We start from the raw sequence: 22,875 nt of genomic DNA, 5'->3' as shown, positions 1-22,875 counted from the left end.
TGGAGCTATTCTTCTATCTGGGGCACTGCAGCACGTCCCCATGTCCCTCCTCTTTCCCCGCTGCGGCCAGTCACTGAGTCATGAAACTTTTCATGAAACTTTTGGGAATGCGAAGTCCTGCCCTCCCTGTGGCAGGAGCCCCCGTCCGGCTCCCACCTGGGGCAGGCACAGGGGGGTTCAGGCCCCTCACCCTATGGAATGGGGCACGGGGCTGGTTTGTCTCATGAAAATGACAAACAAGCTGTTCCCAAAGTTTGGTGCACAGGGCTGGGACTTTTCCCTGGAAAGTGCTGAGCTGTGCGGGGCATGACAAATACTTTAATAAAGTGACTGTAGAGAAGGATGTTTATTTTGAAGGAAGCACCGACGTTTGTGGCTGCATTTGCACTGTGCTAACACGTATGGGTCCCGGTCAGAGGCGGTGACCCCATGCTCCTGTCCACTGTGCAACCCCCTGCCCAAACCCATCTGTGTTTGAGTGTGCCGGAGGCTTCAGTACCGCTGCATCGGTGGGAATGTGTTTCTGAGAGGGAAACCACTGATTTATCTCACTAGAGCTTAACTCCACTTGAACCTTGGCTCAGAAACAAGGCTGGAATGATGCAGTTCACAGCCTGAGAAACTGAGCTGGGACTTGTGTTCCAGGGGCTGGGACTGGAGCAAAATCCAAGTGGGAATAAGGTGCAGGGGACTGGGGTTGAATTGAGGAACGTGGGAGGTGGTAACTCCCGTGAGGGTATTGGGCTGTGTGGGGAGCAAGGGAGAGGGCAGAGAGGGGTGTCTGCAGCCTGGCGTTTCCCTGGGCACGGCAGGGATGGGGAGAGCTGGAAGTGCTGGTTGGCTGTAGCAGCATTAGGAAGCCACATGCTCGTTATAAGGGTTTATTTCCTTTGGGTCATGGGGCAGCCCTGAGGAAGATTTGACTGAGCATCATCCAGGTGTGTGGCTTTACCCTCTGATCACTGCTGCCTGGGCTGGCAAAGGTCACAAGCTCCGGCAGGTTTTCAGGTCTTATTGCGGATTCTGCTGGGCAAGGGGGCACTGTCCTTCAAACGTGTGGGCTTCTCAGGCACTGGTGTAAAACAAGACAGTTCTTTGTGGCTGAGGTTCTTGTTCTTCAGCCGGTCCCTGCTGATGGTGCAGTTTGCTCCAGGGATGGCCTGGGCAGCACAGCTGCAGCATAGACCCTCCAGGAGGTGGATGGGGAGTGGGGGGCTGCGGAGCCTGGCTGGCCTTCCTGCCCTCGGAGCTGGGCTTGGCTTTGCAAGCTGGAGCAGTGGCCTGTGGCTGGCCGGGTGCTTTGCATGCTGAGCCCAAAGCAAGTGGGGAATAATTGAAGCAGGGAATGAGCGCCCAAGGAGAGCAGCTAATGACTTGAGGCAGCGGTTGGTTGGTGTGCAAAGCTGGTAAGACCTTGTTGAGGTTGCATGTTCTGTCTGCTCCATGTGGAGGAGAGGGCATGCCGTGCAGCATCTGCGGCACCTTAGGACTGGAAAAAAATTAAGATTCATTTCTTAGATGGATCCATTAGGAAATTAGGATCTCTGTCTTCTTTCCTGTCTCCAGCTGAGTCAGGATTAGATGATTTGTTGATGCCTCCTGGTTCTCTGCTTGTGTTGGGATAGCAAGCAGCTGGTATTTCGGCAGTATCGCTGTCATGGGGGTGGCACCATCTCCTCCCTTGTGTCAGGGTGGAAGAGTGGTTTGCATGGGTTGGGCTTGGGCGAGGTCAGTTTAGAAGTTCATAAGCCCCAGCTGGGGCTTTGGGTTGTAAAAGCAGGAGGTGAATCCATCTGGGAGGGAAATGGGGCTGTTGCTGTTTGTGGTGGTTGTAGCTGTTACCAAAAGGATGTTTGCTGATGATCTCAGGAGGTGTGAGGGCACCAGAAATGGGTGGGAATTGACTCCAGTACTCTGGGAATGGGGTCTCCATGCATCTGTTCCCTCAGAGCACACCCATGCCCTTTAAGAAAACTGTTTGTGCTGAATCAAATCCATCCCTTGAGCTCTATTCCACGCACCACCCAGAGCTGTAAGCTGGTGTGGAAATGGTGGAGAGGATTTTTATATTTTTTTTAGGGGACCGTTGTAAGGCAGCAGGTGGGACCTGATCTCCCTGCGATCACTGCTGCTGTTGTGCGAGCTGGTGTGCATGGCACATTGTGCAGGGTAGGTAGAGCCCCAAGCCTGAAGAACTGACCTTGCACCTGTTTTTCCATTGTTTCAGCTGTAACAATTCCTGAGTGAGATGCTTCGCAGCACCGTGGGTCTGTGAAGGTGGGGGCAAGGTGGCACTGGCCGCATTTCTCTGAGTTTGGGGTGCTGTGGGGTTGCACGAGCCCTAGCTGCCTCTGAGCATCCCCCCTCCATGTTCCTGGTGCCCAGATGTGCTGGCACCAGCAGGCACAACACGGGTGTCTCTGGGGCTTTGCTGAGCTCAACCCGCTGTTCGGGGGATGCTGTGTTTAAGAAGGAGGGGAAAATGGGAAACCTCCTTGGGGTAGTGGGAGTCCAGTGGCTCCAGGGCCCCTGGGAGCTGTTTTTTCCCCCCGTGAAGTGCAATAACCATAATTGCAACCCGGCCCCACAAAACTCCCCAAATCAACCCAGAAAAATCCCGTCTGGGAACGTGACCCAAAAACGAATGTGCATGAACAATTTGCCATTAATTAAAGCTTAGAGTCACCCAATTAAAATCTGCTTAATTAAGGGATGCATCTGCAAATGCAACGCTTGGCTCCTGCAGATGGTATTTCTTGCTCGAGGGTTGGTGAAAGTAGTCTTTCAGTAAATTATCCTCCTGGAGGTCTGGTGCTCCAAAATGTCAAATACAGCGTTGCGGAGCAAGGCTCCACAAATCTGGTGTCTTATGCTATCGGGTGCTTGTAATTAGGATGTGTGTGTGGACTTTGTGAACTAAATGTGTAACCTAACATAAATAAGCAAAATCATACATAAATTGTGGTGTGTTAGTACTGTTTGTGTATGTATAGTAGTGTATACTTTATAGATCACATCTGTGTGCATGCATGTGTATGTATATAAAAATGATGGTAGTCTTAACTAGTTTCAAGTCAAATTGCTTAAAAATTCAGAAATACCACATTCGGAGTCTTCATATCATCTGCACTTAACCCTCCAGTGCATGCACATTACTATGGAGTCCTCAATTAGGCAATTATATGGTGGGGTTTTTTTCCCCTTTCACAAGATCCTAAACTGTGCATTTAAAATGGCACAAATACAGGGGTCACTGCCCCTATCCCCATCACAGGGAGCATCTGTGCAGCCTTCCCCTGTGGCTGTTTGCCCCTGTGAAGGCCGAGAATGAACGATTAAAACTTCAGAGCTTGTAGGAGTTACAAGGGCCCCCAGACAGACCCCGCCAGTATATTTTTACAATGCAGCTTTTATCTCGGAGGTCCTTCGTGTGATCCTCTTAGCCAAGGTTTTCTGCACCAAAGGATGGAGGGGAGAGCCAGCCTGGCCTTGTTGTGCTTTGGGTCCATTCGAAGGGGGCTGGAAGGATGGATGCAGGGTTGCTGCAGTGGTGAGGTGGTCGGTCTGCTCAACTCCCCTGCAAAAAGAAGAAGCAAAACCTGGAGAATTTGGTGTGGTGGTTTTTGGCCGGGCCTGAAGGAGTGCATCTGTTTTCCCATGTGATGTGAAAGTTGTCCCATCGTAGCATGGAGGCTTGGAGCGATGGCAAAGCTGGTGTTCCCAGGTGAGCTGCCGTGGGAGGTTGCCCTTGCAGCTGAAAAACACCCCCCTCATCTGAAGTCTGAGTTTGCTGGGCATCAGTTTCCAGCTGTACCTGCTGGATGAAAGAGCCCTTTTCCACCCTAAAATCCTCCTGTTCCTTTGTCCAGGAATTGGAAGGAGGTGGGTAGAGGCAGGAGCCCTTGCTGCTTTCCCTCGGACAAATACAGGTGGCACAAATGCCATCACTTGCACTTGTTAACTCTTGGTTGCTGGGTTGTATCCCCCCTTGCACCACCCTCAGTTCTGGCTTGGGTGTTTGGGGAACCCCAGCCTGGATGTGGCCCCAATTTCCTCTGATATGTCTGGAGGAGAAGGCACTGACCTGGGACATGACACCGCATTTCAGGATGTGGCATACGCTGGAGGTTTTCACACTGCCCCCTCTAAATGCTGCCATCCCACCTGCTACTGCTTTCTTCCTGAGGTGATGGTGACACACGATGCTTATGGCAAAGCCGTAAGGGACGGGACCCCGGGGTGCAGGGATACTGGGGGGTGTGCATGCACAGAGCTGGTACCGCTCCTTGGGCTGCTGTATCCTGACAGCTGCTGTGATGATGCTTTTTGTTGTGGTGTTTGACTTTGCCGAACTTGAACTGTTTGGATTGAAGAGTCTTTCTGTTATATGTCTGTCTCACGCTGAATTATTTGAAAAATTTCAGCCAAAACTGTCCAGCAATTCCCAGGATCCCTGTCTGCAGTGTGTATTTGTATTCCTGTAAGCTGGAGCACAAACTTGGAGTTTGGCAGCAGCCCCATGAGAAATCCTTCCAGATTAGACCAACTCATAAAATCTTAAACCTTTCCATGAGCAATGGGCCATACAGAACCTAATTTCCTAAAAACTCTCTCTCCCTGTCGATTTATGTTTTTTTAAGTGCCCACCTTCTCTGCGCCAGCAGGTCTGGATGCTGCCCTGGGTGGGCTCTGGCACTTGGCAGCCCATGTCCCCATGCGTGCCACCACCTGCCTTGGCACCAGGGATGCTCATGCTGCTTGCACCTCTATTTTTTTGCACGTAATGGGTGGAAATCATTACATTTCAGCTCTAATATACTGAGAAAGGGCTTCAAGGGTGCATAAGTGCTCTTTCTTAGGGGAAGGTTTTTCTGGAGGAGAAGGAGAATGGATAGCCTGTATGCTGCAGGTTTACGATCACATAAACTTACCAGGAAGTTGAGCTGGATGATAGAAGCATCACACCTGTGGAAAAATAAACAGTTTGAACTGGGCTGTGCACTGTTACGCCTAAACTGGGGCCTGCTCTTGTTGAAATACTGACAGGAGCCTCGCTGCTCTCCCCGGCAAAGCCTGGTGCCGGCAAGCAGCTCCGGCTCCTGGCGCTCAAGCCAAGACTAAGCCAGACTGGTTTTAAGTTTGCTTCCAGCAAGGTGGAGGGGTCCTGGGGGGTGGATGCAGGGTCTGGTGTGAGAAGCAGCTCGGGGTGGCTCTCCCCCCCACTTGCCTCCAGCAGGCTCCCAAAAGGCTCCTGATTTCTCGCAGGGGGAATCGCCATCTGCTCCTGGTTGAGGTCCTGGCTGTGCCGTGGGGGCTGACGTAACGTTCCACCGCTGGGCGAGGAAGCCAGAGCTCTTTGTCTATGTTCAGTATGTGCTATATATATCCACAACATTAATCTTTGCTTTCACAAACCCTGTAGTCATTGTGGGGCCATGGGCTGGTGTTAAGCCTGTGTGGGCAAGGGATGCTGGCTGTGCTACCACTACCACAACAGCTGCGAACGGTTAGGGCTGAGCCTCCAAGGAGAAGAGCTGATCCACTGATCACTGTGGTGTGGGGGGTCATTCGTTCCTCTGGGGGTTTGGGTTTTTTGAGGCTTCTTTGGGAAGGAAGGCTCAGGAGCCCCTTTGGAGAGGTGGATATCACATGGCTGGTGGGGACTCTTGGGTGCTGGGGGCTCCGTCCTCAGGGTCACAGCTGGGTGCAGGCTTGGGGCTTGGCTCCACAGGGTGTGAGGAAGGAGCCCTCCTCTGCAGGGATGCTCTGGCAGCTGGGAGGGTCTGTGCTGGTGTGGCAGCTCTTGCCCAGGCAGGCAGGGAAAGGGTCTCTCCATGCTCCTGCCTGCCAACCGCAGCAGCGTTTCAAGGGACAGGTGTGAGCACAGAAACCTCCTTTCCTTCAGCTAGAAAGAGAACAGGTGGCTGTTCGCCCCTACCTACCATCCCATAGCATGGTTTGTGGGCTATTTTTTTTCATGTCCTTTGCTCCCTATTTTTAAATGAGCCAGGTTGGGTCTGTCCCCTTCCTTCACAGCGCACAGCAAGCGTGGGAGAGCTCAGCGAGAGGCTGAGCATCCTTGGCTCTGCGGGCTGCATCATGGGGTGTAGCAGCGCAGTGAGATCTGGTGCTGCCATGGGCTCTGCTTCACTGGGGGCAGACGGAGGCGCTGGCAGGGGGAAGTGCTTCCTGATCACCAGCTGTGGCAAAGGGACTCCTTGTCCCTGTTGTTCCTTCATTGTGCAAAGGCTTAATTCAACCTGCAGCCCCTGTGACAGAGCAGTCAGCTGAAAAGCTTTGCTCCCTTGTGGTCATCAATTAAGAAAAAAACCTCTCTAAGACTTAAGCAACCTCTTCCCCTGCCTTTCCCACTCCAAGAACTCAAGGGAGCAACACAGTGACAAAAATCAGCTTCTGTTTAGGGCACGTCAAGCTTGACAGTGCGTCTCTGTCCCACAATGATGGCAATTAGTGCAGCACTAATTACCCACATGGAACTTTGCCTAGCTCTCCCATCCTTCCTGGCAGTGTAATTCCTGCAGGGTTAAAGGCCACCTCAGGTCACATCAGGCTGATCCTGGTGCTGCTGGGGACAAGGGTGCCCGGGCGCGCGGCTGTTGGTGCTGGCTGGGTTGATGGGCTGCAGACAGCGGGATGGGGGCTGCAGCAGCCCCTTGCCCTGCAACCATGAGTCTCCTTGTTTCTTTGCCACAGTGGTTTCACAGACAGCTTGCAGCGTCTCTGCAGGACGGAGCAGCAGTATTTGCTGTGATGAGATGGATTTGTTTTCCCTGGTATCTTTTCCTGCTCCTCCCTGCCCAAGGTGCCTGCTGGGGGACAGCAATTGGGAAGGGGCAAGGAGACCCAAGGTGACACGATGGCTCTCCATGAGCAAAGCTGCCTCTGGCACTTTCCCTTCCCTGCTCACTTCCAGCAGTCCTGATGCCTTCTGGAGGTGTCCCCCCGGCATGCAGCAGGATGCAGGTGCACTGTGGCCAGCGTTGCTCATCCTTGGGTGGCTGCAGTGCATTATCAGCCAGGGTGCTCAGCAGCCTGACACTCCCCGAACACACACACACATCAAGTCACAGAATCATAGAACAACCCAGGTTGGAAGGGACCTCAGAAGATCATCTGGTCCAACCTTTTGTGGCTAAGGGAGCCTAGATGAGATTGTCTAGCAGCCTGTCCCATTGCAAACCTCCAGCAATGGGGGCTCCACCACATCCCTGGGGGGTTGTTCCAGTAGCTCATGGTTCTCACTGTAAAAACTTTTTTTTTTGTATCAAGATAAATCTCGTCCTGGTGCAACTTGTACCTGTTGCCCCTTGTCTTCTCTGTGTGACTCCTGGTGAAGAGAGAGCCTCTGTCCTCTTTGTAGCTGCCCTTTTAAGTACTAGAATAGTGTGATGAGGTCCCCTCGAGCCTTCTCCAGGAAGGACAGACCCAACCGTTTCAGTCTCTCCTCACAGGCAGGTTCTCCAGCCCCTTGATCATCTTCAAAGCCCCTCTCTATTTTCTGCCTCCCCTCCCATCAGCTGCTTGGTGGCCAGGGCTGGATGATGTGCTCCACAACAGCCTGCCAAAGCCATCACCCTGTTGCAAGCCCTAAAATTTGCCTTGGTTCCTCCTCTAAAGCTCATGGGAGCTGCAGTGGGGAATTCTTGCTGCAGGAGTTTTTGTTGGGGAAGGTAAATGCGGAGCTACTTGTGGAGCCCCCCCTCCTGCCTTTCCATGGGGGTTCACTCCCCGGAGAAGAGGGTAAAGGGCTGGTTAATTAATGAGGTTTCAGCCTGGACTGGTCTGCTTGGGGTTTGGGGAGGGCTTCTGAGGCCGTTCGGCCAAGCTGTGCAGTGCAGTGGGGGAGCAGTTGTGCTTGGTTCCCAGTCGCCATGGGCAGCAAGTGAGCGGCAATGACTGCGCCAAAACTGCTCTTCACCCTGGCGTCCTTTTCAATGCTGCAAGTTGTCAAGTCTTTCTGCCAGTGTTGCCAGTCCAGAACATTTTAAGAGTTTGTCAAGGGACCCAATAATTCTTTCCTGAATATCAAGACATAGATACACGCTTCTGTGCTTATTTCTGCAGGAAGAAGGTTCATCAATCCGATTTTTAGAGCAAAAGGGGAGTTTCTGCCCAATTCCCATGGCTTCCAGAACTGGGGCTCAGGGAAGGCTCCAGCCTTCACTGGGTGATGAGCACAAGCTCACTGGAGCTGCTGTGCATTATTGAATAACCGAGCGCATTAAGGGCTTCGCCAAGCAGTCAGTTTGCACAAGACTTTCTCAGAAGCTTCACACTGGTGTTAGCACAAATACCCCTCTGTTAACACTGCATCGTCCTGCCCGGGGCAGGTTCATCCTCAGGTGCTTCTCCTCCAGGTCCCTCTCAGCGTCTGCAATGAGGAGCAAGAAGTAATTGACCCTTTCTAGACACATGGCTTTCTTTTTGTTTTTTAAAAAAGGGAAGGTGTTAGTGCAGACCATGCAGCTTTGTGTCTCCCAAGGCAAAGGGAGGCAGCTGGCGTTTTCTAGAGGTGTGATGCCCTTTGGGATCGGGGTGTACCTAAAATTGGAAAGATGCTTGTACTAGACTCTGTCTGAAAAATGCCTGTGCTGATCTGAGCGTGCGTAGCATCTCCCATGGCAGCTTGGCCCACAAGGGCATTGCTACTGCTTTTTTTTTTTTTTTTTTTTTTTTTTTTTACACAGTCAAGTTCTTCATAAATTAGTTCATTATTTGAAAGATGGGAGTGATTAGTAAACAAATTGGCAGAAAATGGAGATGTGTTGGGAAGGGAATCTGGCCCCAAACATCAGAGCTGGCTGGAAACATTTTCCCCCATGTCTTTCCAGTGTGTTTGCAACACGAAAATGCACTTTCGGCACTTGAGATGCTGAGATTTTCCTACATAAAATTTTCCCTTAGAATAATTTGTAGCTTTTCCATTGAGAAAACAAAAATAGGATATTTCACTGTGGAGCAGTTTAACCCCAGTAAAACCAGTTACCCCTTCCAGCTTGGAGCAGTGGCTGCACACCCCAGGTGATAGGAAGTCTCCTTTCCTCGGGATCTGTCATCCCACCCTGCTTCTCCTTCCCCATCCCAGTCCAGGAGAGTGGGTCCGTTCATCCTGGGAACTAACACAGCTCTGCAAGGCGATGCAGGTCAATACTAAGCTCCCTCCAATTGAAATAAGATAGTCCATTTCCACATATCTCGTTCAAATTGTTTCACTTGGGAAGAATGTCAGAATTCCTTTTTTATCGAAAACGCCTCAGTGAACTGCCTGGTGACTTTAAGACATTCCTTCCCCTTCTCCTTCCTAGCTCCACGCATTTTTTCTCTGCTCTGAAACCAGACAGATGGAGCAGGGGTATTTCAGTGCCTGATCACAACCACGCGTGGAGGCAGCGGTGGAAATACTGACATCTCCCTAGGCTGGGATTTCTCATGTCTGCTGGAGTTGCTGAGCGCCGGGGGCTCACCAGGCTGGGGAGGGCTGAGCTTTGCTGGCCCCAGCTGCCCCAAAGGGTGAACTCTGAAATATTGCTGCAGCCACTTGCATAAGGTGCTTCACATATTTCCCCGGACAGTCTCGCAGGGTAACAAAGAGCTAATGCGCAGATTTGGTGCTGGGGATGAGTTGGGGCAATGCCTCTGGTGGAAAGAAAGGGCCAAACCTCCTGTAGCTCGTGTGACCCTCACGGCTTCTGGCCCTGCTTTGGGCAGTTCGTGTGGTGCTTTTCCCAGAGGCTGGGCATTTGCCATTCAGTGTCCCAGTAACTTTCCTGCCACTGAAAAAATCTGGGCAGGAGATGCTGCTGCCGAGAGCAGAGTCGTGGGCTGAGGCTGAAGCACAACACCATGGGGTGTAAGCTCATTCCCAGGGTGGTGGGAATCCTTCCATGGGCATATAGCCTTCTGTCCTGCTCTAAGGAGTCCCATAATCTGCATTTATTGTCACTTGAGAACTCTGCTCAGTGGTAGGGGCTCAGCCCTGCGGATGGGACCTGCTGCTGCAACACGTGGTGTGTTCCTGCTTGTGTGTGGTGACTCCATATGGCAGGTGTGCAGTTCGTCCCCTTCTGCGCTTGCTGTGGGGAAATTATAGGGGTTGGGCACAGGTCAAACAGATTTACCCCAAGGAAAACAGTTGATTTTTGTTACTTTCACCAGGGTGCAAATGAAAATCAATTTTAATTTTTATATTTTTGTCTTTTAAAATCATTCAAATAGTAGTTTCTATTATCTTAAAGAAAGATAATCAACTTTTATTTGTTGAAAGCTGACTACCCTCACGACTAGCATTATGCAGGGGTATGCTTCCCCAGTTGCAGAAGATGGGTGTAAGTTGATACATTGAGATAAGACATAAGATATTTCCATCGGGACTCGGAGAAATAGGAGAAGCATGTAGGTAATACATTGCAGAGACATCTTAAAGCACTTCAGTCCCGAACTCACCCGTGACAGATGTAGGGATAATCTCTCCTGCTGCTATACTGCAGCTCTGCAGGAGGATGCAGCTGATCCTTACCGCAGCAGCAACCGTTTAGAGCTGGCAATGAAAACCAGGAGGTCATGGTGGGAGGATGGTTTAGTGCAGAGAAGGGCAGGGGGTCTTCCACACCAGCTCACCTGGATGGTTTTGATGGGAGAAGCTGGTCTATTATCCCTCCCTCATTCTGGGGTGGTTGCTAAATGCCTGGTGTCCGGACCCCTTTCTGTGAAGGCTCTGAGCTGACATCTCTTTGCAAGACGAAATGCAGCCAGGCAGCAGTGTTCCATTAGCTCCTCTCTTTCTCTCTTGTTTTTTTAAACCTGCTAGACATGATGTTTTGAAGCAGTGCTGGTTTTTTGCCAGCTTGCTGTGTCTCATCCTTATGCATTCCCTCTCTCGCTACTCCTGTCAGTGCCAACGTTTATGCCGTTGCAGTTTCAGCAGAGCGCTCTGGTTTAGAATGGAGAAACACGGGAGTTGATGGGCTTGCTTGGAGCAAATCCCACCAGCTGGGGAGAAATGCCGTGTTGCAGTGCAAGAGCTGAGGGTGACACAACTCACCCCTGAAACCTGTAAATTGGAAGAGGTATTCAAAGTAACCCCAGGCATGAAGACCTTGGAGTCGTAGGGTGAGGGTGGGGGGTGAGGAGAATTTATTGGGCTATTCTGTATGTGGGACCCAGACCTGGTGTGTTCTGGGGCATTTCTATGCCTCTGTACTAACAATTAAGTGTGTGTATACTTAAGATTGAGTATGAGTACATGCTACATGCTATGGCTGTTCAGAGTGAAAAAGGTAAATTTTGTTATTACTTTTTCTGCTTTGCGGCTGCTGAGCCTTTGTTTCTAAGCCACATTTTCCTGGTAGCTTCCACTGGGAGTGGGAAACGCTTTACTGAAGAGGCAGGTTAAATGAGTTCCCATCCAATGAAGGCATCTGCTGCACAGAAGTGAAACCTTTGGTTTGACAGAGTTGCCTTATTCATATTTTCTTAAAGTCCTCAAATGGATCAATTAAACAGCTGGGTTTTGCCCGTGGAAATGCTGGTCTTTGTTTTGGCAGGTGGGAATGTACCAGGCCTGAGTGAGATGTTCTGTAATGAGCGCTATTAAAAGGTCATTAGCGATGCAGAGGGGTTTTGAAGTTAGATCTCGCTTTCCGGCAGCGAGCTTTGCGTGAGCAGATTTTAAACAATCCCTGTGATTTTTTTTTTCTTCTTCTTCTTCTTTTTTTTTTTTTTTTTTTTTTTTTTCCTTTTCCCCTTACTGGAGCATTTCAGCTGTTTTAATTTTGAAGGTGACAAACTAAAAGATTTGGGTGAGAGAAGTGAGAGGAGACAGACCTAGTCTCCATCATGCCACAAGGTCCTCCTTGTCCTGGCCGGTGACTAGGGGACACGGATGCAGAGATTTAACTGAACTGCAAAGAAAGAGGGAGAAAGAGAGAAAACCAGTGGATGCACACTCTGTATGTAAAGTTTGAGTGACTTAAAGAACAGCTTTTTGGTAGGATGGCCTCACTGTCCCACATCCCTTGGAAACTCCTGCCTGTGCCTGTGTCTAGCCAGCTCCTTGGTGCCTGTCTGGTGTTTTCCCCATGGATTCTGTAACAGAGGGTTGAACGCAGCCAGCACCGTGGCACAGAGGTGCTTTGTGGTGTGAGTGCTGGAGATTTTGCAGGAACTCAGTGGCCACTATCAGCTGGTTGTGGGGTCTCGCTTTCTTCCAGGACAGGGTGGTTGGTGTAGGAACCTTCATTCCTGGCAGCACATGCAGAGGTCTGGTTTGATTCCATGAAGATTGTGTTTCTGCCTTGTGGCCTCAGAGCAAAGCCAGCCAACCGAGCCCTGAGCTCCCTACCACAACTTAAATGAAAAATTGCACTATTTGTTCCTGTTTCATGTCAATAACTGCAAGGTTTTGTACTCATCTGGGAGGAGGGAAGGGCCTGAGCTCCTCACACAGGAGTGTTTGAGCAAGACATCGGCCTTGGGGAGATTGTAGATCCTGTGCTGAGCCCTCCCATGCTCCATAGGCAGCTGGAAATTATCCCCAGCCTTCCCACTGATGTGCTCTGTTGCAGAGACAAAAGCAAAGCAGCTCGCAGCTGCCCCAGACCTGCTGCTTCGGCTGGTACAGAGGAGGAAAGTGCTCCTTCTCCCTTGCCAGTGGGAAACGCATGAGGGTGAGCATGTGTTTAACACACACACACACACACACCCAGCTGTACGTCACCGCCAGGTGTTTTCTAGTTGCCATACAGTCTGAAACGGCTTTTGGCATTAAATCCCTCAGGGCTGAAGTCCACTTTGATGGCTATAAACTGGATGCTGCAGTTGTCAGGCAGGCCGGTGCTTGCCCCTGCTCCCTTGGCTGACTTGAACGTGGACAAAAGGTGGGGGTTCCTGGGCTGGCTGCTCACCCCTGACCTGCTCCCAGGCCCCAGGAAGAGCCGCTGATCCCAGCTTGCTGAGGATAAGCCACAGCGGTGCCCAGCTCCCTGAGTGTCTGTGGCTCATGGAAGCGAAAATCACCCTGCTCAGGCTAGGCAGGTCTTGCAAAGCCGTGCTTTAACGGTGGAGGTCCACGATGTTTCCCTCCTTTGCAGGATAAACCTTTAAGCTGCTAAACTTGCTTTGAGCAAAACCTTCCTTTGGTGGGTCTTTCTAAGGAGATCAGGCGCCTGCTCAGGGTAGGCAATTTTCTGAATCCTTATTAATGGGTTCATTTTATAATGCCTCTCTCATGATTTTCCTCTCCAAATGAGTAGACTTTGGGGAATCCTATACCTTCTGCAGTAAAAGTGCTGTTAATTTTCTTCCACAGCTCTGATGGTTTTAATTTTAACCTCCCACGTTAGCTGTAATAACCCATATGTTGATTGTATACATTATTCGAGTTGCTGCTGGCCTACCTCAAGGTTGGGTTGTGGTCAGGTTTCAGTTGCTGGTAGGACTTTAAATCCAGATGAGATGTTTTTCCTACAGGAAAAGATGTTTTTCCAAATTCAGCCACAGCTGTTGGTGTTAAAGTAGGAGCTAAGCTGGAGATCTGCTTTGGCATGTTCTTTGTAGGACACCAGATCACAGTGGTTTGGGTGGTTGGGGTATTTTTCTGTCTTGAAAATGCATAAATAGGAGCAGATCCCATGCTCAGTGACCAGTTTCGTACTGTTTGATGGATGCTGACTGAGCAAAAGTAACCCAAGATTAAATTAAAACAGCAAAAATGCGGTGCCTCACTGTTCATCCCTGGCATCCATGCTTTAGAAGGCAGTACTTAGAAGTCGTGTCTTGTGATTTAACTATTTAGATTTTATATTTTTCTATCTCAAATATACCAGGCAGTCATGGTTCTGGGTGTGACTGTACTCCAGAAGCGCTACTTGTGTCACCTGGGTAGTTGCTTGCTGCTCTCTGGAGCTGGGCTGGTGTAAAATCAAGTTTTATGGCTGTTGAGATATTGCAAGTCAGTTTAATATCACATGCACTGGCAGGAGGTGTATCACCCACATCCAGGAGTAGGAGATTGTCATAGCGTAATTCATGTTGGAAGAGACTTCTGGAGATCACGGAGTGCAGCCCCTTCTCGAAGCAGGTCCATCTAGACCCAGCCACTGAAAGGGCCACCTGGAGATGACAACTGCTGGGTGATCATTTGCCTGTGGAGGCATGAGTGGCATTTCCAAAAGTGTTCCTTTGTGTCTGGGCTCTTATTTCTGGTCTGTGTAGTCTGGTTTCGTTTGACTTGGTCGTGAGCCTTGGAAAGAAGTGTCTGGGGTTATGTCAGAGACTGCAGCTTTCTTCTTTCAAGTACAAGGAGCCAACTGATACTTGAATGAGCAAGGGGAAGGGGAGACGAAGCTGGCATGCTCCAGGAGGTCCCAGGGTATGGAGGTAGCTCCAAGCCTTGTCAGTGTGTGGGAATTTTCCCACAAAGAAGGGAAGGAGGAGAAGGGGAACATCGATAGCTGGAGGCTGATCCTAAACTAGGAGGTTGCAGCTCTCCCGGAGGCATTAAAGCAACGCAGGGAGGAGCATCCCGGGTGTCCCAGCATGTTGTGCTGCTCTGCCTTCTCCCCAGTCTTTCATTTCAGCCAAGGGACCCCCATGCCTTGCAGCTTCCTGCCTCTCCTGAGCCAAACGTGTGTAAATGTGGCCATCAATCCCACTCTGGATGGTTTTTACACACACAGGCTGGTATTTCCTCCCAGCTCCCAGCTCCCTCTCCCCCTTGCACGGCCCCTTCACAAAGAACGGAGTCAGGCATCGCTCATGACCTTGACCTCCGAACCTCTCCTCCCCCTCCTCCCAAAATGTGAAGCATCTGGCAGGCATGTGCTGCCCGGCTGCTTGGTGGGGCTGGTGGAGCTGCCGTGATGTTACACAGCCTGTGGCTTGTCTCCAGGCTCCCTTGCCCTGCTCATCCTTTTGGGACATGTTTGCTTTGCAGCCCCGGAGTGGTGCTGCTCCTGGCGTGGTGGCTGCTGTTGGGGAGGCCCTGCACCTAAAAGTGATCCCTAAGAAGAGGGGTGGCCAATGCATCCCTTCTCCTTTCGTGTTGCTCAGAAAACGTTTCCTCCAGCGAAAGGGTTTGGTGGCTGCATTGCAAGTTATTGAGGGTTTGACCATCACAGAGCAAGGAGTGATCTAGAATGACTCCAGCCTGTGAAGAGTGAGCCAGATCTCCTCTTGGTTCCTGTGTGCTCCTGGCTCCCAGCCAGGGAGCTCTTTTTAGGGGCCGTTTTGAAGAGGAAACCAGCTAGTTCTCGTTAATCTCTTCCCGGTGCCTCCAGCAGCCATGGTGTGGTGTGGTCTGGAGCTTCAGACTGACACAAAGATACCCAGATGTCTTGTCCCCTGACCATGGTGAGGTCCTCTCCTGCCAATGCAAAGGGAAGGGGAAAAGAGACTCCCCCTTTTCCATGGGTGGATCTGGGTGCTGGGGCTGATTCATCCATCCACAGAGCCAGGAGGTCCCTGAAGTGCTCCCCGTGGGCAGGAGGCCAGGGCACCCCTGCACTGTGCAGCGCCGTGAGGCAGCGGCGGTGCTTTGGGCAGGGAGAGGTGGGGTCGTCATCATCAGGTTGTGGGGGGTCCCCCTGGGGCTGGTCCTCCCCCAGAACCACTCTCTGGCGGTGTCGGCAGGGGCAAGCGATGCATTTCTCTCTAGGATGGCTCAGTGCAACGTGAGTTCCCATGTCTTGCATCTGTGGGGCCAAGCTGTGAGCGCGGTTGGTGCTGTCGGGGGGGAGGCTGGGGCTGGGCACGGGTGCTGCCGTGGGGAGATGGAAGCTTTCATCAGGGCTGGGATGTGGTGGCTGGACAACGGCTTCCTCTTGGCAGTGTGGATGGGCTGGGTGGTTTTCTGGCTGGATTGAGGGACTTCTGGCTTTAAAAATAAAAATAATACGAAGTTTTAAAAGAATAAATAAAATTCACCTCTGAACCTTCGCGTTCAAGTTTTCATGTTTGAACCGTTAGCAGTCAGATTTTCCAAGCTTTTCTCTATAACTGTGAGGCTCAGGAAGCTTAATTACAGAGGGATTCAGAGCTGTTAATGAGTCCAGCATCTGGAGCATTAAGTCTTCGTCTGCGTCAGCAAGTAGCGTGCTCTACCAAAAGCAGATCTGCAGAGCAGCGGGTCCAAGGCCCCTGTGTCCACGCTATTATGGGTCCTGTGGTTTTTACCTTGAAATGGTCTTGGATTTTCAGTGCCCAGCATACTCTCCATGTTGGAGAACATTAAATGTCCTCCACAGCACTTCTCCTGGCTCAGTGTCACCAGAAAGGCGTCCGTTTGTGCAGTCCAAGGCTGCTCTGCAGTAGAAGCTAAAGCACAAGTGGGGATGGTTGGGGTGTTTGTTCATCCTGAAATGCCTTCCTGATCCTAATTAAAGCAACTTGTGCACTGGTGGGTTGTTTTTTTATTTATTTGCTATGTTTGTTTTCCCCCTTCAGAAACAGTTTGCAGAAGCATGTTGTGAACACGTCTCCGCTGCAGCTCGGTGGAGCGTGGAGTAATGCTGTCCCAAGGGAGCCCTTCTCAGCCTCCTTTTCTGAAGGAGCTGGGAAGTGTGGAGGTCCCCACTGCACGCTTGGGTCTTTAAAGCAATGTGAGGATGGCAGAGCTAGTTTTCAAGCCACCTCTCATAATCTGCATTAAGATTTGCTCCGGACTTGCGAATCTGAAATGACAGAGAGGCCCCTGGCCCTGGGCTCCCTCCCGCGTGTGACTGTGACTCACGGTGCGGTGACAGACGTGCTCTGGCTTGTAGGCGTGCTCTGTGCTGGTGGAGTACACGTGCAGCACGTGCACGGCTCCCTCAGCGGTGGAATCGCTCCTCCACTGGAACCTGGCGGCAGCATCGGGGTGCTGGCTGGTGCTGCCCGTGGGGTGCCCCATCCTGGGGCTGAGTCCCCCCCCCCCCCCCCCCCCCAAAGCACTGCCTCAGGCACTCTCCACCCAGCGAGATGTGAGAAATGAACCCTGCTCTTTTTCACAGCACACAGTTGCCTTTTCCCTGCTTTAATCTCCCCAAATGTGTTTTTGTTTCATTTTTATATTCCTTTCAGGCCTTCGCTGGAATTCCCACAGGGCCCAGGCCAAGCGGGTAGGAGATGCTGATTGGAAACAGAATAGCGCTGGAAGTAACCGAGATAAATGGCCTGATAAAACAGCAGGAGCCTGGCTGATGTGCAGGATCAGCATGGGACTGTCCTTGTCCCTTCCTCCCTGCTTGGAGACATCCTGAGCCAGCCAGGAACCAGCCCACTCCCATTAATTGCTCCATCTTTTTTTGTTTTTCCTCCTTCTCTTTTTTAATACCAGCGTACAAACATTGCTGTAGAGAGCAGGGGTCAACGCAGCTCAAGCTTTGGCTCATAAGCACCCTGAGCCCCTCCGGTGGGGTTGTGCGTGGTGAGGTCTTGGTCCATTCCTGCTGCTTTACATGCCTGCCTGTATAGGAGAGTTGGCTGCCAAGAAGAAGGGGATGGGCATCAAGGTTTTCCATAGCATAAAGGCATGCATGTTGCTCTGCTTGGAAAAATGAGTTTGTTTTTCTTCTTATCTCAAGCCTAAAAGTGGATTAAGCGTGTAGGAGAGTAGATGTCTTTTTTGAAGCCTGTAACATCAACAGTTGCCATATCAAAGACAGCGCAAGAACTGCTTGCTCAAAGCACGGTGCTGTAATCAGGAGATTAATGACGTCTCAGGGTGATGGTTGCTGTGGCGTTTGAAGCCATGCCCTGGCTTTGTCGCTTTTGTAGCTCTTTCTGCAGTCGAGCAGAGCAAAGCTTCAGCTGTAGCTCCTCAAGGACCCCCATGCCCCCACCAGGGTGTTTCTCTTTAGCTTGAATGACAGTTTGCTGCTGAGCACTGTGTTGCCCAGGTCTGGCAGCCATCCCTCCTTCCCTGTCCCCTTCCTCCGTGGTGTTCTGTAAAAAAGTAACTGCCCGTTGCTCTTTCTCCAGGAGGGATTAACACCCACAGAGCTGCCCGGCGCTGGCCGATCTCTCCTCCAGTGACAGCCCAGCTCTTGTAGGCACTGACCGCATTGCACCCATGCAGCTGTGTGCCATCGGGCTCGCCGTGCCTTAAGGCGGTGATGACAGAAGGGTAGGACAGGCTCTTGAAATGGAGGAATCAAATATTTTAGGGAGAAGAGGTGTCTGACCCCAACCGTCCTGCACCTTAAGGCAGCATCCTGGCTCCTTGGCTGCAGCAGGGAGGGAACAGCTCCACTGACTTTGTAGATCTGTGATTTGCTCTTATGTTTTATAGATTTTTATAGTGAATTAATATTAAGTATTTAGGGCTGAACTAATTCCTTAAAGTATTTATTTTGCCAAAGTTTTGGTGGGAAAGGTACAGCTATTGAAGCCAATTCTACTTTTCATGTGATTTTCCTGTTTGCTTCGCTTCCAAACTGCAAAAAAAAGAAGGAAAGATGCTTCTTCATGTAGTTCTTCTGCTCAGGGAGGACTGAAGTGTGCTGCAAAGACTGGAAGCACTCTTGGTGGATAAATCTGGCAGGTATTGCTGGGGTTAGACAGGAAAGTAATGTTCCTTGTCCTTAGGAAGTACAGGGTGAGAGTGAGAGCAACCATCTCGTGGTGTCTGGAGCACACCAGCCTCAGAGAAGTACTTGTACCTTCACAGAATTTATTCTTATTAGGGATATTTTTGGGAGAGCATAGAGGAGCCGAGCCATGCTGTGGCAGGGGGTTGTCCATGTCTAAGGAGCTTACAGGTGAGCTGTGGAGAGGGTTTTTGGAAGTATAGGAGACTTAGGTCTGGTGGGATCCCAGTTTCTTGAATCCTGTCCTCCCTTGGGACCATGCTCTCTGCAAAGGCACTGTTGTCAGATGCTTTGGCTGCTTGTTCCTGTGCTGGACGTCTGTTCTGGGGTGATCTGGACTTCCTCAGCATGTGCCTGGGAAGAAAAAGCGGTGGAGCCTAGGGCTGGGAAACAGGGGCTTGCCTTTCCCAAGTCAGCTGCGGATGCTGGACATCGGCACTGCCCCTCCCTGGCCCAGGAGCTGTGCAAAGGCACAGGGGTTGCCTGTCCCGCAGGGATGCTGTGCAGATGCCTGAAGCTGTCCTGCCCCTCCAGCATCTCCACACAGTGCCTTGATAGATGTGCCAGTGTAGATGGGTCCAGTAGGCTGCCATGACCGGCCCCGTTCCACGAGATAAACCTTTTCCTTCCCTATCTACCTTCCTCACCTTGCTCCCAGTTTTCCTGCAGAGCCTGGTCCACACTGGCTGAGATCTTGAGCTTCAGGGCTGAGAGCTCCAGGTTGCTGAGGATGGGGGCACCTCTTCAGGAGCTTGCAAAGCCTAGACCCTTTGGGGGTCACTGCCAGGAACAACGTAGAGCCCCCCTGATCTGCAGTGTGTTGTGGCTAACCTACTTGCTGGCAGTAACATTCAAGGCCAGGTGACAAGGATTGGTTTTCACAAGTTGGGAATGTTTTAACGTCTCGGAAAGAGAAACCTTGAAACCTTCCACCAGAAGGATTTCTCTCACTGTGATACTGGATACAGTATGCAGCTTAAAAAATAATTCCTGGTACTTTGTTTTAGTTTAGCAAACCCTTCTTTTTCAGTCTGGGAAGTTAGCTCATGGGTCTAGCTGCTCGTCTGGTTTTTAATCATTACACAGAGGTGCAGGGCAGTAGCGTAACGCACTGCTCACTTCAGTGATGCTGGAGAGATACTAGGGGGGGTTATGGGTGAAGCTCATAGGACTAGAGGAGTTCTGGTGGCTTTCAACCTGTGCCTGCCTATAAAGGTGGTCATTGGAGTGGTCCTTTTCACCCCTCCAGAGTACTTTGTGCTAGAGGTGATTTGCAAGTGAGGTGCAATAGAGATCCAGCAAAGTATTTGCCACAGAGATTATCAAACACGGTGCTGGGGCACTAAACCAGAAGATGCATCTATACGTGGGGATGTTCTGTAGGAACAGTGAAGTTGAGGGAGGGTGGGCTCAGGGATCGGCTTTGGTGGACCTCGATGAACTTGGTGGAGCCTGAAGCTGAGCTGCCAGTAGAGAGGTGTCTCTTGGTGGCTCGGTGCTGGTGGTGAGAAGGGGTGTAGATGGAGCACAGCTTGTAAAACTGGGTCTAAATCGGGTGAATGATTTCAAATTGGGAAGTGGGAGTGAAATTCAAAACCATTAAAACAGTTGGTTTTCCTGTGTTTTGCAAAGAAAGCTTTTTGGGGAAATGTGCTGACACCTCAGGGGTTTAAAAACAAAATTTCATTTTCAGTTTCAAAACACCTGTCTGTGTTAGTTAACTAAAGTTCACTTGCACTGAGTAAAAGAAAATAAAAAAGCGGTAACTCATCCACAAAGATGAAACCTTTCATTTCTAGGCTGACTCAAAATGACTCATTTTCCTTCTTTTTTCTTTTTTTTTTTTCTTTTTTAACTCAAATATTGGGAAAGTTTTCAGTTTGACACGAGTTTCTTTCCAGCAATTTCGTTTCACCCTGAGACCTCCCCCACATCCCAAATCCAGCATTTTCTCAGGGTTGTCTGTTCACAGGAGTGGTGCATCTCTAATGAATGTGTTTTCCCCCACTCCAAGGCAGCAGGAGGAATGAAGAGCACATTTTTTTGAAAGGCAGATCCGTCCTTGCTGTTAAAACAAGACTCGTCAACTCTGGGGCTCTCCCAAAATCTGCACTCTTACTTGAGGTGGACTGCACAGAGGCAGCACCCATGGGTGACCGTGGGTGACCGCCACCTTTCTCAGTTTTACTTGTCGTGAACAATAAAGGCTTAAAAAAATCTCTCTTTTTTGGTGGAAAACTGAGGGATTTTCCTCTGTTTTCCTTCCTGGGAAATCCTCTAGGTTAATAAAGAAATGGAGAGAAAGGAAAACTTACTGGAGCTGGGAAGTGGTTCTTAGCGGGTAGGATGCTCCAATGCAACTTTACAAGTAGAAGATAGAGGAGTAGACACAAGCCAGCTGGATGGGATGCTTTTCACAGGGAGGAAGAGGATTTTGAGCTCCGGGGAGAAAACAGGGGTGGAGATCTCCACATCCAGCAACGGGCTTTTGTGTAGAGGCTTGCTGTTGCAGACGTTGACCCATGGCCATGAGGCCATGTCCTCCTTGCAACCTCATCTGTAGGTGAAGCTGCAGGAGGCTGCTTCGTTCTCTGTGGAGCATCCATGCCCATCCTTGGCCATGCTCGCTGCCTGCAAACCCTCCTCTGCCCAGGATTGGGCCCCGGCGAGCCAAGGCTCAGCCCGGGGACATGGGGCAGCGGTGCGGGAGGAATGCCTGCTGAGGGAGCTCCAGGAGGGTCAGCCCTCCGCGGAGGTGGTCCAGCGGTGCCTCCATCACAGTCTGGGGTTTGACAGCTTCTCTCCACATGAAGGAAATCCTGATTTATGTTTATTTGCCTGAAGCCTTCTGAGCTGTGGTTCAAGCAGCGTGGGCTCAACCTGACCCATGAGGCTTTGGTAAAGCGAGACTTTACAAGAAGAGGAGGTCTTTTTGCTTGAGGGTCTCAGGGTCCCTGGCTCTGCAGGTGGCCCTGATGCCTGAGAAAACAGCAGCTCGTGGCATCGAGCAGATTGCCGTGAAACTTGAAGGCTCACAGGCACCCTAAGATGCTTCAGGTGCAAAAATACCAGTGGAGGGGGAGAGGTGGGAGGTGAGTAGCTCTGTGAAACACTGAGCATAACGAACTTGGAGGAGCATTCAGGAATTGAGTAGAGGTTGAAACCACAACAATTCAGTCGTTTGTGCAGGAAAATTGGCAGCCGCGAGTGTGGAATGAATCACAAATGTGCACATGTTTTGCCTGAGGTGAATATCAGAGTGCTTTTTGGCTGTGAAATATCAGCTTGTTAGTCTGGGAAACACTCATTTTTAATTTTTTCTTTATTCTTGTGAGCAGCATTGAAGGGAGCATGAGTTGAAGGTCAGGACTGTTGCTCCTGCCCTGCTCTGCCCCAGGCTGTGCTGTTGCTGGTACATGAGGCTCTTGTACTTCTTTCTCTCTCTCCTCTCATTCCTGCTCTGTTTCTGCAGATGCCCCGTGGAAGACAATGAGTGGAAGCTTGATAAAACCTCCAGAACATTGCTCTGGATCAAATGAATTTTAATGCCAGGTCACAGCCTGAGCACTGACCCTTGCACCAGTATCCAAATGTGAGGGAAGCAGAAAGAGATCCCTGCAAAGCGCTGTGCACTTCACTTGCCTGCAGTGGAAAACTCCGTTTAATTAAGTGCACTGGTACTAATTTTGGGTTGGGCATTAGTCATGTGCTGAGTAATGGGAACTGGTAGAGACACTTGCAAGGCGTGGTGGCAATGCTCAGCTCAGGCAGGTCCAGCACCACAGCCCGGGGCTGTGGCAGACACGGGCTCCCAGAAGCAGCATCGGTTTGTCCCCTCTGTCCCAGCATGGGACCCTTGCTGCTTTGCAGGGAACGCCATTATCTCTGAAGTGATTAATTGCAGCATGAAGTGGCTGTATTTTAGCTAAGGTCAACCATGCACTGACCTGTAGCCATTCTTTAAAGCAGAAAATGGGCCTTGCTGACCAAAGGCATGTCTAAGAGTGAGTTTCCCTGAGTTAGGGTGGGTTTGGATAGAGATAAAAAGTTTGCCAGATGCTTGTGCAATAGGCAGTCTCCTGCAGTAGACCCTGTGCTCTTGAGAAGAGCAGACAGGAGTTGCCTTTCCCTGCTGGCAATTGGGACCTCAAGTCTTCAACAAGCTCCCATGAAGCATCCCCAGTCCCATCGCTGCCAGGCAGACGGCTGGAGGAGCCTGGCAGCCAGAAGACCGTGTCTGGGAGCCCTGGCTCTCTGCCCGTCCTGCTTGGCTCAGCATGGGAGCATGTCC

The 22,875-nt window shown here is 50.8% G+C and overlaps 1 protein-coding gene across 1 annotated transcript in view; it reads left to right on the top strand.

Moving 5' to 3' along the window:
• The window catches only part of LOC121094261 (collagen alpha-1(I) chain-like), a 91,031-nt gene that overhangs the window by 691 nt on the left and 67,465 nt on the right, over positions 1-22,875 (top strand). The gene's annotated exons all lie outside the window — the stretch shown is intronic.

The sequence above is a fragment of the Falco naumanni genome, chromosome 9 (genome assembly GCF_017639655.2).
Source record: "Falco naumanni isolate bFalNau1 chromosome 9, bFalNau1.pat, whole genome shotgun sequence".
Lineage (NCBI taxonomy): Eukaryota > Metazoa > Chordata > Aves > Falconiformes > Falconidae > Falco > Falco naumanni.
This window is presented reverse-complemented; position numbering and strand designations above follow the sequence as displayed.